This window comes from Papio anubis, unplaced genomic scaffold, assembly GCF_008728515.1.
Source record: "Papio anubis isolate 15944 unplaced genomic scaffold, Panubis1.0 scaffold318, whole genome shotgun sequence".
Taxonomy (NCBI): Eukaryota; Metazoa; Chordata; class Mammalia; order Primates; family Cercopithecidae; genus Papio; species Papio anubis.
The window spans coordinates 88,904-107,229 of record NW_022163303.1 but is presented as its reverse complement, the minus strand read 5'-3'; the positions used below and the strand labels follow the sequence as shown (position 1 = coordinate 107,229).

General features: G+C 33.9%; 1 long non-coding RNA gene across 1 annotated transcript in view; it reads left to right on the top strand.

Moving 5' to 3' along the window:
* The first annotated feature begins 14,927 nt into the window (after nucleotides 1–14,927).
* LOC116273025 overlaps nucleotides 14,928–18,326 on the top strand; it is a 48,183-nt gene continuing 44,784 nt past the window's right edge. Inside the window, exon 1 of the long non-coding RNA XR_004181533.1 lies at nucleotides 14,928–15,936. This is a non-coding gene — a long non-coding RNA (uncharacterized LOC116273025). The remainder of the gene's footprint in view (nucleotides 15,937–18,326) is intronic.

The window sequence follows — 18,326 nt, the reverse complement described above, 5'->3', positions numbered from 1 at the left end:
TGCCCAAACCCCAAACCGGCGCTCGGGGCAGTTCAGATCAGAGACAGCTACTGCCCAAACCGCAAACGCGCTCGGGGCAGTTCAGATCAGAGACAGCTACTGCCCAAACCGCAGACCGGCGCTCGGGGCAGTTCAGATCAGACGAGAGCCAGGGGACGTCTCCCACCGGTCTCCACTGGCCGTCCTATAGCGCGTCCGCCAGGACTGTGCCAGCTCCAGTTTCAGACCTCGCGAGTCACAGATTCAGATTCAGAACAGACATAGAGACACAGACACAGACAGACAAACGGAGACGAGCCAGCTCACCTATCAGTAGATCGATCCTAGCAGATCCGTTGACCAGGGGTCTGGTGGGCTTGGGGAATCCCGGACGAGCCCCCAGATGTTATGCCCAGACCCTCTGTTCCCCAAAGAAGACCACCAGAGTCCAGAGTCAAAGCCAAGCGGCAAGGATCTTTATGACAAGTTCGAACCTGGTCCCTCCATTACACAGCATACAAGAGGGCCCCGAACAATGCGAGTGCTTGCTTTTTTATAGCCCGAAAGTTACAGGGGAACAAAGGAATTCTTTCGGTTCCCGTGCTTTCAGTAAAACCTTGAACGGCTGTCTCCTTATCGGAGACCTTCCAGGTGGTGTTTGTACTGGGCTCAGGAAGTTTGAGAGATATGTGGTGGGATGGGAGGATGGGATGTGTTTGTACTGGGCTTGTTTGTTTTGAGCCCGGGGCTGAGGAATGTGCCCGGCTCCTCTCACATGCAGCCTTTGTCAAAAGTTTCTCATTATTTCTTGTAACTTAACAGTAAATTATCTTGTATTATCTGTATGAATAATCAATGACAGGTTCTTTCCTTTGACGTATGTGTATTTTTTATTATATGTGGGTTTTTTTCTTATCTCACTACATTCCTCAGGCCCCCAATACGATGTTGTATAACTACAGCTCGCTGGCTAAATCTGGACTGCCGCTTGCTTTGTTACTGCTTATGAGCCAAAAATGGTTTTTATATTATTAAATAGTTTGGAAAATATCAAAGGAAGGAAATATTTGACACATGAAAATTATATGACATGCAAATTCTGTAATTAAAGTTTTATTGTAATACAGCCCGGTCATTTATTTACATCTTTTCTGTGGCTGCTTTCAAGCTAAATCAATAAAGTTAAGTAGCTGCCACAGGTAGTTTGGCCCACAAAGATTAAATATTTAGTATCTAGCTCCTTCCAGAAAAAAATGTTGCCAACCTGTGTACACAGAAACAAGATACTGATTGTTATTATCACAAATGAGTCTTAAATTTTTTCAAATGCATCTTCTCCATCCAATAGGATGATCATATAGTTTCTCTCCTTTTTGGGGGTTAATGTGGTGGGTAAATTGTATGTTTAGTTTTTTTTCAAGTCTTGCATTCCTAGAATAAATATCACCTGGCCATAAACCCCCTTAAGTATCATCTGGTTGCATCCTACATATTTGAAATTTATTTATTTAGCACTCAGTATTAAATAATTAACTATTTATTTATTTATTGTTGAGATGGAATCTTACTCTGTCACCCAGGCTGGCGTGCAGTGGCACGATCTAGACACACTGCAACCTCCGCCTCCTGGGTTCAAGTGATTCTCCTGCCTCAGCCTCCTGAGTAGCTGGGATTACAGACACGCGCGACCACACCCGGCTGATTTTTGTATTTATAGTAGAGACGGGGTTTCGCCGTGTTGGCCAGGCTGGTCTTGAACCCCTGACCTCAGATGATCCATCTGCCTCCGTCTCCCAAAGTGCTAGAATTACAGGCGTGAGCCAACGCATCAGCCAACAACTTTTTATGATTTACTTTGATAAATGTATTATTATTATTATTATCATTATTATGGTTATTATTTTGAGACGGAGTTTCACTCTTGTTTCCCAGGCTGGAGTGCAATGGCGCAATCTCCGCTCACTGCAACCTCCGCCTCCCAGGTTCAAGCGATTCTCCTGCCTTAGCTTCCCGAGTAGCTAGGATTACAGGGGACCTGCCACCACGCAGTAGGGTGTTTCACTATGTTGGCCAGGCTGGTCTCAAACTCCTGACCTCAGGCGATCCACCCGCCTCGGCCTCCCAAAGTGCTGGGATTACAGACGTGAGCCACTGCGTCCAGCCAAATGTATTATTTTTAACCTTTCTCATAAATGTCTAAGGATATATAGATATTTTTGTTTTGTTTGTTTTGCTTTCTGATTTCTAATTTAGTTACTTTGTTGTCAGGAACATAGTTTATATGATGTCAGTTCATTGTAATGAAATATTTGCTTTAGAACAGAAAACCAAACACTGCATATTCTCACTCATAGGTGGAAATTGAACAATGAGAACATCTGGACACAGGAAGGGGAACATCATACACCGGGGCCTATTGTGGGGTGTGGGGAGAGGGGAGGGATAGCATTAGGAGATATACCTAATGCAAATGACGAGTTAATGGGTACAGCACACCAACATGGCACATGTATAGAGATGTAACAAACTTGCACGTTGTGCACATGTACCCTAGAACTTAAAGTATAATAAAACAGAAAAAAATAAGAAAAGTACTTACACTATAGCACTGTTGTGAGAATAAAGTGATATAAAACAAAACAAAACAAAAAAACCAAAAATAAATAAAATAAATAAAATACTTGCTTTATGATCTCATAAGATTTTATACAGTTTATGTTTTAATGTATGTAAGTTACAAGTTTTAATGTTTACGTATGCTTAAGAAGATGGTGTAATTTATAATTTGGAGCATGTGCATGTATATCTGTATGTACACATATATATGCATATATACTAGATCTATGCATATATACATATCTATGCATATATACATATATGCTAGATCAAGTTTATTAGGCCTGTCAATCATCACCATTATTTTTTGATTTGCCAAAATTGATGTGTTGATATCTATAGATCTAGATATATATATATGGATATGAATAATCTCTATCTAAGAACACTATTTGTCTTAAGGTCTCTTTTGCTTAATATACTCAAGGTTTCATTGTGCTAGTATATGCCTGTATTCAGTTATTTTTTTTTTATTTTTTAGTTTCTATCTTGACTATCTTTTAGTTTTTAATGTGTTTCATGTAAAATATATGTAAGCATCGTTTTCTAAATCTAATCTTCTGTCTGTCTTAACTGAAAAGTATAATCCATTTATGGTTATTGTAATCAATTATACATTTTACCTCTTTCTAGTATCTTTTTGTGTTTTGATATTTTTTTTCTACTACTTCCTTTTTCTCTACCTGCCTTTTTAGTTGATTGAAGACTCTTGTTTATCTTTTCTTATTCTGCTTTTTCTGCTCCTTTTCTTGAAGGTCAAACACTATATTTAACCTTTTATTTGAAATTTTATTTTTATTGTACTTTAAATAGACTATGCATATTTAATTTAAAATATACTTGATATTTTATTTATTACAGCACATATTTTAACTATCATGCAATATACTGAGTTAGAGAATTTTAATTCAGACTTCTGAACTTCAGACATACACAATATTATTATAAAACATTTTAGTTTCCATGATTCTTTTATACTCTTTAATTAGTTATTATAATTTTATTAGCATTGCTGTTAATATTTTATACAGGGAATGTTTATTTGACTTTACGTATTTACCTGTTTTGTTCTTATTCACCATTCCTTCTTGCAACTCAGAGCCTCTCCGTGGAATCATTTTCCTTTTTTCTGAATTACATCCTTTCTAGAAGGTTCAATAGAAATGAACTCTGTTTCAGTTTATCTAAAATGTCTCTTTATTATCCTTGTTCTGAAATAACACTCTTCCTGGTAGTTTTTGTTTGTTCCTGCAAATCTCATTGTTTCTACTATGTATTAATATTTTAGTTGACTAGAAGTTAATAGATCTTCATCTCTGTGAAACTGGTGTCCCAGTTTAAGATTGCTTTCTTCCAGAGAGAATTTGCACTAGCTTCTCCTTCAAGCCAAGGGGAAAACAAAAACTTAGAAGTCCTCAGCTCTACTCTAGGCTTAGACAGTATAAATGCAGAGATCATTCACTTACCTGGAATTGGTGACTACTCAGTACTCAAGTTTCACTGATGGTTCTGCAGATTCTCCTGTGGGAATTTCTTATGTGTTCTAACCCCATCAATGCAATAAAAATATTTGTGTAAAGAATTGATCTTGTTTTAAAATTAAAGCACTCTTCAGAGTGTCTAGTGAAATCTTAGTCTTTTTCATAATTTTTCATTACATTTTGCCTATTCTCAAAATACATGGACTAAATTAGGCCAAAAAACTCAAAACCCTATCTAAAATGTTATATTTCTGTTGTTAGAAACAGTGCAAAAGCAAAAATATCTTCCTAGATTAAGAATAAGTACTTTATATTGAATCTAGTTTAGTAGAACTATACTTGTTCCTTACATGAGACAACTAAGGTTCAAATGACACTAAGTCACATAGCCCAGTAGTACCTAGACCTGCTCAGGTTTTCAAATATCCAATGATCCTTCTTTCTACTACTAGCATCATAAATTTGCAGACTGTGGTAGAACATCTGTAGTTTCCTTAATATGAGTCAATATTATTTCATTTATATTAATCATTGCTGCTTTTGTTCTTTTTAGATTCTTTGAGTATCTTGAATTTAGTTCACAATGTTTTCTGAAAGAATGGTATTAGTTACTAATATGTGAAAAGCATTATTTTATTATGAATATATTTGATAATATTTGTCATAACCTGGATTTAATTATATATACCAGTGCAAGCCAGCAAATGAGTTTATAAATTTTGGGCATCTGTGACAATTTGCACTACTTTTCAGATTTTCTTCTTCTTATTGCCATCCTTCTAGTGCCAGAACAATTCTAGATCACTAACAAGAAGCTAAGACAATAATAGGATCATAAGAGTTTTGCATTCTAAATGAAGCTTATACTTTCTGACCCATGATTTTTTTTTTTTTTTTTTTTTTGAGACAGTCTTACTCTGTCCCCCAGGCTGGAGTGCAGTGGCGAGATCTCGGCTCACTGCAACCTCCACCTCCTGGGTTCACGCCATTCTCCTGCCTCAGCCTCCCCAGTAGCTGGGACTACAGGTGCCCGCCACCACGCCCGGCTAATTTTTTGTATTTTTGGTAGAGACAGGGTTTCACCGTGTTAGCCAGGATGGTCTCGATCTCCTGACCTCGTGATCCGCCCACCTCGGCCTCCCATAGTGCTGACCCATGATTCTTATCGCTGTAGACTAGTTTCTACAGTTAGACTGTCCTGCATTGCATGATTATGTGGCTTATTTTATTTACATTTACATTTGCTGTTGAATTTTTTATAATTGTTTAAAACAAATAATTTCATAAGCATTTTTGTTTATTTGTGTGTAAAAGAAATAAAAATGCTGGGGGTATTTATAATGAAATTTGATGTTTTAAAAATAGAGATATACTATATTTCTTCTTGAAATTTTGAAATAAACCAATGAGCTCTATCATTGATCTTTTTTGAATAATGTTTTTATTGTGAATTAATTTTAGGTAAATGTAATTTTTAAAACATTTTCTTGATTTTTTGCATTAAAGTAAGTGGTTCTCAGAAGATATAAAGATATACTGTGGATAATCATCAGAGAAAATTGCTCAACCACAGCTCATAAATGAAAACCAAAAGAGCCAGCTTAGACCATTTATTTGGCCACATTTTAAAATCAAGGGACTTAATTACTTTTGGGCAAAAGACTGACAAGCAGGCAAGGAAGTGTATGCTTCAAAAATATGTTCATCTCTATGTTTGACAGTATATTTCATATTTAGCTGTCATGTAATTCTATTTTAAACCATTTTTAAACAATTATTCATTTGAGAATAGTTAAATTTTTATTGTGAGGGTAATTTTATTAAATAATTTTGTTTTATTCTTGGTTTAACAGTTTTTTCAATCACAGGGAACAATAATTTTAGAATTAAGCATATACTTTCATTCATTTATTTCTTATTGAATTTTTCATGGGATTTGAGTGTGAATTTTAGCAACTTAAGCAAAATATATAAACTACTGTCTTTACACATTTTTATCAAATATCTATCAGAATGTAGTAATTTTATTTCAGAACCAAATTATCAAACTAAGAAGGTTTTACGTTTTGCAGATTGTTACTATTAAATATGAAAAAAGATGAATTATTATCTGTTATATGTAATAGTGTGTATTATAATTATAAAGTATACAAAGAAATGTATTTGCATATTCATATAAAAGGATAGACTTGATTTTTAACTATTCAATACAAAAAGTAGTAGTGTCTGTATGGACCAGCTTTCTCTGTCATACCAAGGTTTTATGTATTAGCAGAGATCCAAATGCAGAATTAAGAAATATATTATTTTTATATAATTAGAGTAATTAAAAATTATTCTTTAAATTTCTTAAATGCCAGCTCCAAAATTGGGAGTGCACGTGGGTCTTATTTTTCTTAAGTACATCTAAGCAGTTGATAAAAGATATTTCTAGAAATGAGCTATGTGATCTTTAACACTAGTCTATGGAATGGATTTGGTAATAAATATCTCATTACTTTTGATATTTGTATATTGTATGTACATGTATAGCTTGGTAACTGAGTACTATAAATAGCTCAGTATTAACTGGATTTTTTATGTCTGTCATTCCTGCCTTGCCAAAAATCTGTGGAGTAGTTTATAATTGCTATTGTTTGGGTTATTACAATAAACAGAACCGATAAGGCTTACACTGTTTGCCTTGTGAGCTGTACTTCACATCACTGTTGAATTAAAATTGCATGCACATACCTTCACTTATCAGTTTTATCTGTCAGAAACTGAGAAACACAGTATGCTTTCAGTATGTGAAAACTTATAACAAGCAGCTTGAAATTGTAATCATTATTTGAATATTCTAGTGCAAATGAATGAATGTATTTGTGCTATTATCTATCTACCTTCTTTCTATCTAAAATAAATTCCTATAGGAAAAGCTCATTATTTTTTTCCAGATGGCCTTTATCATATTTTGTCAAAGCTTTAAATATGATTTTAATTAGATTACCTAAGGTGCAAATGCAAATCTACAGGATACAGCATTTTTTTCTCCTCTTTGTCAAATGTGAATAAATCTTAGAGCTGCTTCTACAGTTGGCCTATTTGTTTGACTGTGTTTGTAGATAGGAAATACGGACTTCTGAAATGCCTTCATCTTCTCCCAAGGTATTATTCACAATATTTCTATTCTTAGGTTGCAGGCTTCTTACCCAAGAAACTTCCAAACTCTCTGCCAATCATATCAGATGAACTCTCAAATGTTCAGGTACCTCTGATGAGTTAATCCATGCATACACGTGCATCTTTCAGAAATACTGTAACCTCTAACAATTGTCACATATTGTCACCACCAGGTAACCACTCCCAATTCCCACTCCAGTGTACTGAGAAGTGATTTTTTTTTTTTTTTTTAGATCTTATTTTTTAGATGAGTTTTGGGCTTTGCAGCAAACTGGAGTGGAAGGTACAGAGAGTTTCTGTATACCCCCTTTCCACACACATGCATAGCCTCCTCCATGATCAACAACCCACTCCAGGAGGGACATTTCTTACAACTGGTGAACCTATATTGACACATCATCATCACTCCAAGGTCATACTTTAGGGTTCACTGTTGGTGTTGTATATTCTACAGGTTTGGACAAATGTGTAATGGCATGTATCTGCCATTGTGGTATCATACAAAATATTTTCACTGCCCTAAAAATTCTGTGTGCCCTGCTAATTTATCCAGGGAGGTAATTTTTACTTCAAAAATTTGGAATTGTTCCACACTTTTCATATTTGTCCTACACGTTGTATTGATAAAGGTTGTTTATTGCAGTGATTCTGTTAATTTTCTGTTTGGATTCTGTATCTAATGGGTTTTCATGTTGCATGTGGGAAAATTCTATGTTCTTTTCAACTACTAGTTGAAACTGGATCTTTAGAAATTCCAGTTTTTATAAAGATATTTTTCATCCAAAAAAGTATAAATGAGGTATTTTTGAAAATCTCTTTCACAGATTTGAATCCAGCAGTTGTTTGTTTTCACAAATCCAGAATGAACAAATCATCATTCATAGATAAAGAACTTTGAGTGCTGTTCATGCACTGTCTACCCTGCCAGTTACTATCATCTTTGTATTCTAAAGGACTTTTTGTTTTTGGTATTGACTGGTCTTTGTTTCCTGGCAAAACAATTTATAGTTCATTTTCAGATAACTATACATATGGTATTTGTATTTTAATTAAAAAGACTGTTGTTATGTCTGATTCTTATAAGGAGAAATTCATTATAAGGACACTTCTCATTTCCTTGAAACGTTCCCTTTCTTTTTTTCCAGGGTTCTTAAATTGCAAAAGCCAGTTAAATGATGTGCTTTGGGGAGTTAATTTTTGGTACCATATGTCTCTAAAAATGATTTAATTTTATCTAAAGTGTGTTTTCAATTATATTTATGTTCTGTAAGACACAGGCACAATTTAAAGAATTTTTTAAGGAAAAAACATACTAGTCATTATTTCAACACATTAGCATGATACGTGTATAAGCTGACAAAAATATCTATTTATTAAGGTTAATATTTTTTTACCATCTGAGCTCTGTGGTTACCTTTTGAAACTAGCAAATTCAAATTCTCATGAAAATATTTTACATATGGCCATCTTTAATTTCATATGAAATAAGTTATGAAGTCACTAACCAACAACTGTGTTAATTGTATGAGTGGGATGAAGGAAAATACCAATAATTTTATGAGGCAGCTGAAAGTAGTAATTTTTTCCTTAATGATATAAACTTAGTATTTCGGATATTTTGTTTATTATAGGTAAGATCATATTTAGTGGGTATATAACACAAATATTGTACAAAAAGCTATTTTTGTATTTTGGCAGATGGCCAAATATAATAGGCTACTCTTAACAAATTATAATAAATTCTCTGAAAGTAAATCATTCTAAGCCACAAAATATGGAGGATGCCTTTCTTGAGATGTTACATTAACATAGGTTTTTTTCTTTAATGAAACAACTAAGCATGCAGTAAGTTACAGAGTTATATATAAACTATAAATAAGTAAAGAAGTTTCTAATAAATTTCTGTGTAACTTTACCAGATTTGTAAATCCTGACATTTTGTTTTGCATGTTTAAACCAGTAGAGATGCATTCAAAATCCTCAGTCGGCCTCTTCCTATTATTATTCCCCTCCTTACTCATGGTTAATTAACCTTTTGTGTTTACCATTCCAATTTTTTAATGCCATTTTTACATAGTAATAAAATTTTTAAAAAAGTATTATTTGTAAGATTTTTTTGTTTCTCTAACATCCAAACCACCTGCAATGTTAACATGTTTATTTTATTTTATTTTATTTTATTTTATTTTATTTTATTTTATTTTATTAGAGACAGGGTCTAACTATGTTGCTTAAGATGGTTTCGAATTCTTGAGCTCAAGTGATCCTCTTTGCCTTGGCCTCACAAAGTGCTGGGATTACAGACATGAGCCACCATATATGGCCAGTGAGTTTATTTTAAATGCTGTGGTTTAGGGTATAAACATACCATAATGTATTTTTTATTACTTCAAAGACTATTAGATTGTTTCCAGATTTTTACTATAGCAAGTAATGCTGTAAATGGAAAGTATTTCATGTTTTTCCCTGAGTACATATGACATTTTTTTTGAGAGAGATATATCTCAAACTTTAGCATACATTAGAATCACCTAGAGATCTTGATAAAACACTGATTGCTGGTCCCAAGGTTTCTGATTCAGGGAGTCTGAATGACTGTATTCCTAACATTCTGAGGTGATACTAATCCTGATGGTCTGGGAACCATATGCTGAGAATTGCTGGTCTAGAGTATGTAGCTTAAAGTATGATTTCTGGATCAAAGGGAAAGTACAACTTCATTTTCAATACGAAATAATAAATTGTTCTCCAAAGTTTTTGTATCAAATTATACATAAATTTGAACAGCACATGAGTTTAATTTTTTTCACATCTTTACCAAAATTTGATATTGACAGATTGTGTTAGTATTTGACAATCGGATGAGTTTGAATTTTATTTATTCATATGCTACTATTAAAGTTGAATACCTTTTCAAATGTTTTCAGGCCAAATGGCTTTCCTTTTATGTTAATTGCAGATGTGTATAATTTGCCCATTTTTTTTCTGGTATACTGTTTCTATTTTTATTATTGACTTATAAGAGTTTTTTATATGTTAAAGAAATTAATCCTTGTCTGCTGTGTTATTAAAATCTTCTCTAAACCTGCAGCTTATATGGTTACTCTGTTTAAATTTAACTTAAAAAAATTAAATGTGGTTTGATTGTCAATTTTTTTCCATTAGAAGTTATCATTTTAATTTTTATTTAAAAATTCTTCCTTTCCTCAAAGGCATAAAGTTGTGTCATGCTTTTTAAAAAATTGTTAAAGGTTAACTTTCCTCATTTCAATCTAGTTTGCTTTTATTTTCCGTATGTTGTGAGTTAAAGATCTCATTTTATTTTATTTTGCATGGAGATAGCCAATTATTAGCCATCCTTTCCGCACTGATTTGTAGTGATATCTCTATCATGTGTTACATTTTATATGCATGTGTCTGTTACTCAGCTCTCTTTGCTGATCAAATGCTCTCTTTGGATGATCCGAATATTACTCTTAATTCCCACAGCTTTAAGATAAATTGTATATATCACATGTCAAATTTTTCAGGCTTGTTCTCCTGTTTCACAGTTGTCTCATTAAATATTCTCAGTCCTTTGTTCTTCCATGTGAATTTTAGATCAACTTCCATAAAACCTGATGAGATTATAGACTACCCTGTGGAAAACTGATTTGTCCATGACACTCTTTTCTCATATATGACCACACTGTACCTCTAGATTTATTCAGTCCTTATTCTTCAAAATATTTTGTAACTTTCTCTATAAAATCTTGCCCATTTTTAAATAGATACCAACCTAAGTACCTTTCATTTTATTTTATGGTAATAAATACGATTTTTCTATTATAATTCTAAATTGGTCATACTGATTTATAAAAGTGGGTCGGGTGCGGGGAGTCATACCTGTGGTTAGGAGCTCAAAGCCAGCCTGCCCAACATGGCGAAACCCTGGCTCTACTAAAAACACAAAAATTAGCCCGGCGTGGTGGGAGGTCGCCTGTAATCCCAGTTGCTTGGGAGGCTGAGACAGCAGAATCTCTTGAACCCAGGAGGCAATGTTGCAGTGAACTGAGATCCCACCATTGCACTCCAGCCTGGGCGACAGAGCAAGACTCTGTCTAAAAAAAAAAAAAAAAAAAAAAAAAAGTTATTAATTTTTCGGTGCAGATATTATAGGCAGAAAGTTCCTAAACCCTCGTCACCTCCTTTTTTTTTTTTTTTTAGACGGAGTCTCGCTCTGTCTCCCAGGCTGGAGTGCAATGGTGCTATCTCGGCTCACTGCAACTTCCACCTCCCTGGTTCAAGCGATTCTCCTGCCTCAGCCTCCTGAGTAGCTGGGCCTGTAGACGACCGCCACTGCGCTCGGCTAATTTTTGTATTTTTAGTAAAGACAGGGTTTCACCATGTTAGTCAGGCTGATCTCGAACTCCTAATCTCAGTTGATCCACCCACCTCGGCCTCCCAAAGTGCTGGGATTACAGGCGTGAGCCACTGTGCCCGGCATTTTTTCTAACTCTTATAGCTATCTTTTGTCCTTCTATTTTTTTATTGTATTGACAAGAATCAGCAATAAAGTTTTAAAAAGAGGTATTGATTTCTGTTATCCTTATTTTATTTTGCCCGACATCCACAGGAAGATTTCTGACGTTTATTTAATAAAATGTTTGATGGAAGTTTTTGGTTTATACCCTTTATCAGGTAAACTTTTATCAGCTCATGTTGAGTCCATTTTAATAAACATTTATTGAGTGATCACTGTCTGCTGACATCTTAAAATGGGGTTTTTTCATAATCACTTTCCTAAAATAATTGTTGTCATAGCTATTTGATATAATCAATCATTCTTGGCAGCATCTTAGTTGTTTTTTCCTTAAATATTCTTTTGAATAGTCTTATTGTCTTTCGTGTGTAAATGTGTTTGTGTGCATATGTTATTTTATTGAATGCTGGTTCTCCTGTCTTTAAGATTGTCTTTAGTTCTTCCTTTTCCTGGTTCTTGTTTTTCCATAGGCCTATTTAGCTATTGATTTCCACCCCCCCCCCCCCCCCCCCCAAAAAAAAAAAAAAAAAAAGCCTCTTTTTTGAGATATTACTCATTCTTACTTGATCCTTAAAAAACTTTTCTGTTTAAGAAGCTTCAGTTAACATGTGAATATGGATAAATTCAAGGCCTTTATGGCTACCTCAAGCTAGAATACAGACAACTGAATAAAAATAGACACTGCATACAGCTGCTTCTCCTCATTTGACTTGTGGCTGTAGAAAACATTACTATTCAGTTTGCTTTGTTTACGTATGCTGAAGAGCTCCCACTTGTAAAATTTACCTTGTTGTTAAGGAATTCCTCTACAGCTCATCTTTCCCTTACTTGCTTTTTGTCGTATGTGTGGCTACTCTAATAGTATTAATTTATTATTTTCTTTGACAAACAAATCTTTGTTCATAGGTGTAGTTCCAAGTATCCTATGATCTCTTGGGGGAAATAAGGTATTCTGAGGGCTAAGCTGACTCCAAAGAACTACAGCCTTGAAATAAGAAAAATACTAGAGAAAATTAAAGTGGTATTTTGCTGTAGGTGACTTTTCACTGAGATATCTGATTCCACTCAGTAAAGCTAAGAGTTCATCCTACAGCCATTCTTTCAAAATCGTTTATTTCTGGCTTATTGCTGTGAACTTTTCTTGTCTTGATAGTCTATTGTCCAATTTTTGTACAAGGTAGGCTTCCATTTGTTGTTGTCTTAAAAATTCCAAATTACAACGAACTAGTAAGGTAAGGTCTGAGGTAGACAATAATTTGAAAACCTACTCTATGTGATAAGGTTTAATCATGCACTTCTTACTAATATCTAACGAGCATACAGAAATGTTCATTTTGCATCACAGCCTATTTTCCAGGAATCTCTGTGGCAAAGGTTTACGGAACCCTTGGGTGTTTCTAGCAGTCTTTATCACTATCCTTAATCTGGAAGTGACTGCTAAAATATCAGAGAGAGAAAGAAAAACCATTGAACTTTAACTGATATGGCATCATGGTTAATAACTTAAACTTGAAGTTAGACAGAAGTAAATAACCTAAAGCAAGTTAACCTCTTTAAAATATAGATTTCTCAGCTGTACACTGGGGTTAATCAAAGAAGCTATCTCAGCAGGCCCACAATCAACCTATGAACTGTGTTGTTTAAATAAGTCACATTGAAAAGAATTGAGAAAGTTGACAGATTATTTGTCTTTGTTAAGAAAATAGCAAAAATCTAATCTCTTCAGAGCCTCCACCCACAACAGACAATTTATAGTTAAGCTTCATTTAGCAAATTGCATTTATCTATTAGATTATGGCCCCTTCATTCAGGATGTTTACCTCAGCAAACAATATATTTAGGTAGTATATAAAGAACTATACTGCAATATGTGTTTCAAAATATATTTCCACATGTAATTTCAGAAATGAGCTAGCCTGTTAGTAAAAATGATTGATAATTTTAGTTTTTAAGCAGGTAAAATTTCCTTTACATTCATTTCCATTTTTGCCCTTTAAAAAAATCTGTAAATTGCAAGGTCATATTTTAATAATGAAGACCAGTATAAAAATCACACAAATTTCAAACATATATATGCTATGAAATTATTTTCAGGAATATTTGTCATGGTTCTTTTCTTCTGTTATTAATGTTTACTTGACACTAAATGTCAGCTTCTCTAGCCTTGCCCACTGTTTGCAATTGAAGTAATTTCTAATTTAAATATACATGTGCTCTGCATCTTATTGTTAAAGCAAATTTAATTAATATTATTTAAATCATTGATGCATACATTAGGTAATACATGGCCAGTGCTAACTCCTATGGACCATTCCTGAACCCTCAATACCCAGACCCTTCCCCTGTCCCTGAACAATAATTAAAGTCTTAATATGACTCTTTATGTAGTTGTGAACATACACAATGAACTAAACTTTTCAAATGCCTTAATGAGTATATCAAGATACAGCATACCTCCCCCCGTTGACTGTCTGGCTTGGCTTGTGCTAAAGAAAACACCATTTTTTTTTAAGTTTGACAAAACTTCTCTTCAAATAATAATGCTAAGTTTTAATTTAATAGCCCAAATTATCTGAAATGTGCATAAACTGGTTCTGGACAATGTAATTCAGCATTTAGTAAGCTGAAATATCTATAGTTTTCAAAGTCTTTTCTTCTTCCTAATCAACTAACCAAAAATAGAGGCTTTATTTTCCTGGGAACCAAACATAAATGCGTATGTGTTGTTTATAACAATGCATAACGAGGATAATGATGTTAAACAATTTACATGCAACACCAAGTATTTAGTTAAGTGAATTCTTTTATTGAAATATATATACAAAAGAGTTCCCAAATTTTACAAACTCCTTATTGATGTTTTACAGAGGATCCTGTATATGTAACCCACCAAATAGCCACATTTTTAACATGTTTTTATTCTGGTATGAGGAAGTATTTAATTTAAAAATTGTGTTTGATATTACATGTTTGGATGTAAATTTTGTTTTTTCATTCTGCAAAATATGCTAAAAAGGAACTGATATCAGCAATCATCCACATTCCCAAAACCAAGAGTTTTCAGTGACAGAATATATTATATTGTATAAACATATGATATATGCATTCATTATAAATATATAACATAAGCACTCATTATAAATGTTTGGGATTTTTAAAAAATTGTTTTTACTGTTAATTTTATGTTTATCCCTTTGAAAATGCCTTATAATAATTCTGTATGGCGTGCCTACAGTAACTGTTGAAGAGCAAATGTACATTGTTTTGATAAAACATCCACTGTTTTCTGTTGGTTTTTATATTAAATTTCCAAATGATCTATCATATGTCATAGGCGAATTCTTTCTTTTTCTGTACAGATCCTGTATTAAACATGTCACTTCTTAACACCGCGTCCTCTATGCTTTAGTGCAGTGAGATGTTTCCATGTCACATGGTCAGAGGGAGGTAGATTAATAGGGAGTTCTAGCTGGAAATTTCTTCCTTGTTATTGTTCTCCCTCAGCAGTTGATGGCTAAGTTAATTCTCTTTAGTTTTGTCATGCTCTAAAGCACACATTGCCAAGCAATGGTAAGCTTTATGAGAAAAAAAGCAGTGATGGTGTCCATCAAAGTCTTAAAGTTGCATTTTTAAACTTTGGCTTGACCTGATGTGCCATTCAAAACGGCTTCAAAAGATGATTTTTTTCAAGAAAGGTTCAATATGTCCCGAGGCTATCGGTTTTGAGTTAAACTGGGTGAAGTAGAAATATTTTACTCATCAGCTTTGCAGTCACAGAGTTTGCCTCAGCTAGAACAAAACTGCTGAGGCATTTAGAGAAAATTAACCCCCCATCCTGGCGGCCAGATGTGACTGGTTTCTGATGAATGCACATGAGTGGGCTGAAAAATCAAAAGACTGTGAAATTCCTGTCAGGTCCGTACAGTGCAGAATGGGCTATTGACTGCTTTCTATATTTCTCTCCATCATTCTTCTTGAACACTGCCATTAATTTCCTCTCCTCCTCTAACTTGTGTTTTCTCCCCTCCCTCTTGCCTTTAGCTCTGTCAGCTGCAGAGAAGGATGCACAGGCTGTGGCAGGAGCACTTCAAACTGGTGGTCCTCTTCAGCCAGATGAGGCTGGCCAACTTCCAGACAGACTCTCAGGAGAGTATTCAGAAAATATTAGCTGTGCAGGTAGGTGATTGCAGGGAAGTAGGAAAGATCATTCTGATCTAGATTGAAAAGCAAATGATGGGTAGTGTGATGAAGCATTAAAACCATATCCCATCAGAGTTTTATAAATTTTTAACCTCTTTAATAAACTGGAATTGCATGAAGGATGAATTCAGTAAGTTAGCACATATACCATGCATACTTTGGGGGGAAAGGGAGATTGGACTTATTTCTCGCAAACCTCGGAACAGATTTTTATTAATACATTTAGTATAAATAGTATTTTTTTTTCAAATCTTCAGGCTTTGCAGATGTCATCCAGCTGTTTAAAAGATGTTGACACAAGATACTGTGTGCTGCTTTTGTGCAAAATCCACTTCAGTGGAAATAACCCTCTTATGTTTACTTAGTTTAACTGTTGTCTTTTCTTTTCTATTTTGCAAGAGTTTCATCCTAAGCAGATTTGGAGATGACTTTATTTGAAAGATAAGTAACTTGAGACTAGAAAGTAGCTGTGGTTCTAGATGCATGTGAGATTTTACTCCTTGTTTCAATAAAAATATTTAGCAGATACATTGTTTCATTTTAAGAATGATATATTTTAGAAACCCACATTAACTATGTGAAGACAATTCTTAAATATTAGTCAAACTTTTAAAAAATTAATGTTTTACCATATTAAATGTTACTACATGTATAAAACATGACCTCCCAAAGAAAAACACATACTACCTTATTCTATTAAGTAACAAAAACTAGAATGCCTGTTCTATGAAAAACAAAAACATAAAATCACACTTTTCAGTAATATGAAATGAATGCTGAACCCTAAACCAAATCTTTTTCTAAACATTTTATTATACATGCACTTCATATTGCTTTTAACTCGAGTAAAGAAGATTTTGCAAAGCACTTGAAAAGCTATGAAGCTATTTCAAATTTCATTTCTGCTGTTGTCCTTTTTTTTGGTATTTTCTTCTGAGGATTGTGTGTGTGTGCACTTTATATATGGGATGTATTGATAATGGGTTATAACAAAAAATTTAAAATAATTGAAGAAAAAGGAAGATTTTGAAAGGCAGTGCTTACCACATGTAGATTTAATCAAAATTTATGTACAAGCCTGAGTACAAACTACAATTGCATTATTTTAGAAGTCAGGAGTGTCTTGTTTTCCTTAAGTCTGTTAAAATGTAACACATTATACGGTGGCTAGAACCTGTGAATCTCTTTTAAATATTTAAAGGTAATCTGCATGTTCTAATTAGTATCTTAGAAAAATCTATATTTTTGTCCAAATGGTCTTAAAAATCTACAAATGATAAATTCTCACTGTGAATTATTATGTATTTTCAAATATTTAAAATGTCATTAGAAATTATTTGAATATCAGTAAAGTGATTCTCTAATTCATACCCTTCAATAATCCTTGTTTTAATTTTTATGAGAATTTCACCAACATACAGTTTATCAAACTTGATTCTAAATTACTTCTTTGTATGGCTGTTACATAACAGTGGGAATGAAGGGATGGGATAGGATAGGTAAGGAAACTCAACTACTCAGCATCCAGAGACACAGCAGCAGCATAAATTAGTACCTTATTTTCTTATCTATTGGAGATAGCTTCCATTTAGAATATTTCAATTTTGGCTTTTAATAAAAATGTGAGAATACAATTTTCAAAATCTTGCCACAAAACAGTAGAAATATGCAATCCTCTGGGGAAAGAAAAATCAAGGCTACAACCTTCAGCATGGTACACAACAACCTTCCTGACCAGCTCATGCTAATCTTCCTAGCTTCATCTTCTCTCTGCTTCAGTTCTTTAGTATGTTTCAGCCACTCCAAAATTCTTACTAATTAAGAAACTTGCTGTGAAACTCATTCTTCCTTTTTTATGCTTATGCTCTTCCCTGTTTCTGCAATACTCATTTTTATCTTGCCTGTTTAGCTTTCAAAACAACTGACCATCAAGCTACCATTGACTTTCTTCACAGAATTAGAAAAAAAAACTTCTTTAAATTTCATATGGCACCAAAGAATAGCCCGTAGAGCCAAGACAACCCTAACCAAAAAGAACAAAACTGGAGGCATTACGCTACCTGACTTCAAACTATACTACAAGGCTACAATAACCAAAACAGCATGGTACTGGTACCAAAACAGATATATAAACCAGTGGAACAGAGCAGAGACCTCAGAAATAACACCACACATCTACAACCATCTGATCTTTGACAAACCTCAGAAAAACAAGCAATGGGGAAATGATTCCCTATTTAATAAATGGTGCTGGGAAAACTGGCTAACCATATACAGAAAACTGAAACTGGACCCCTTCCTTACACCTTATACAAAAATTAGCTCAAGATGAATTGAAGACTTAAATGTAAAACCCAAAGCCATAA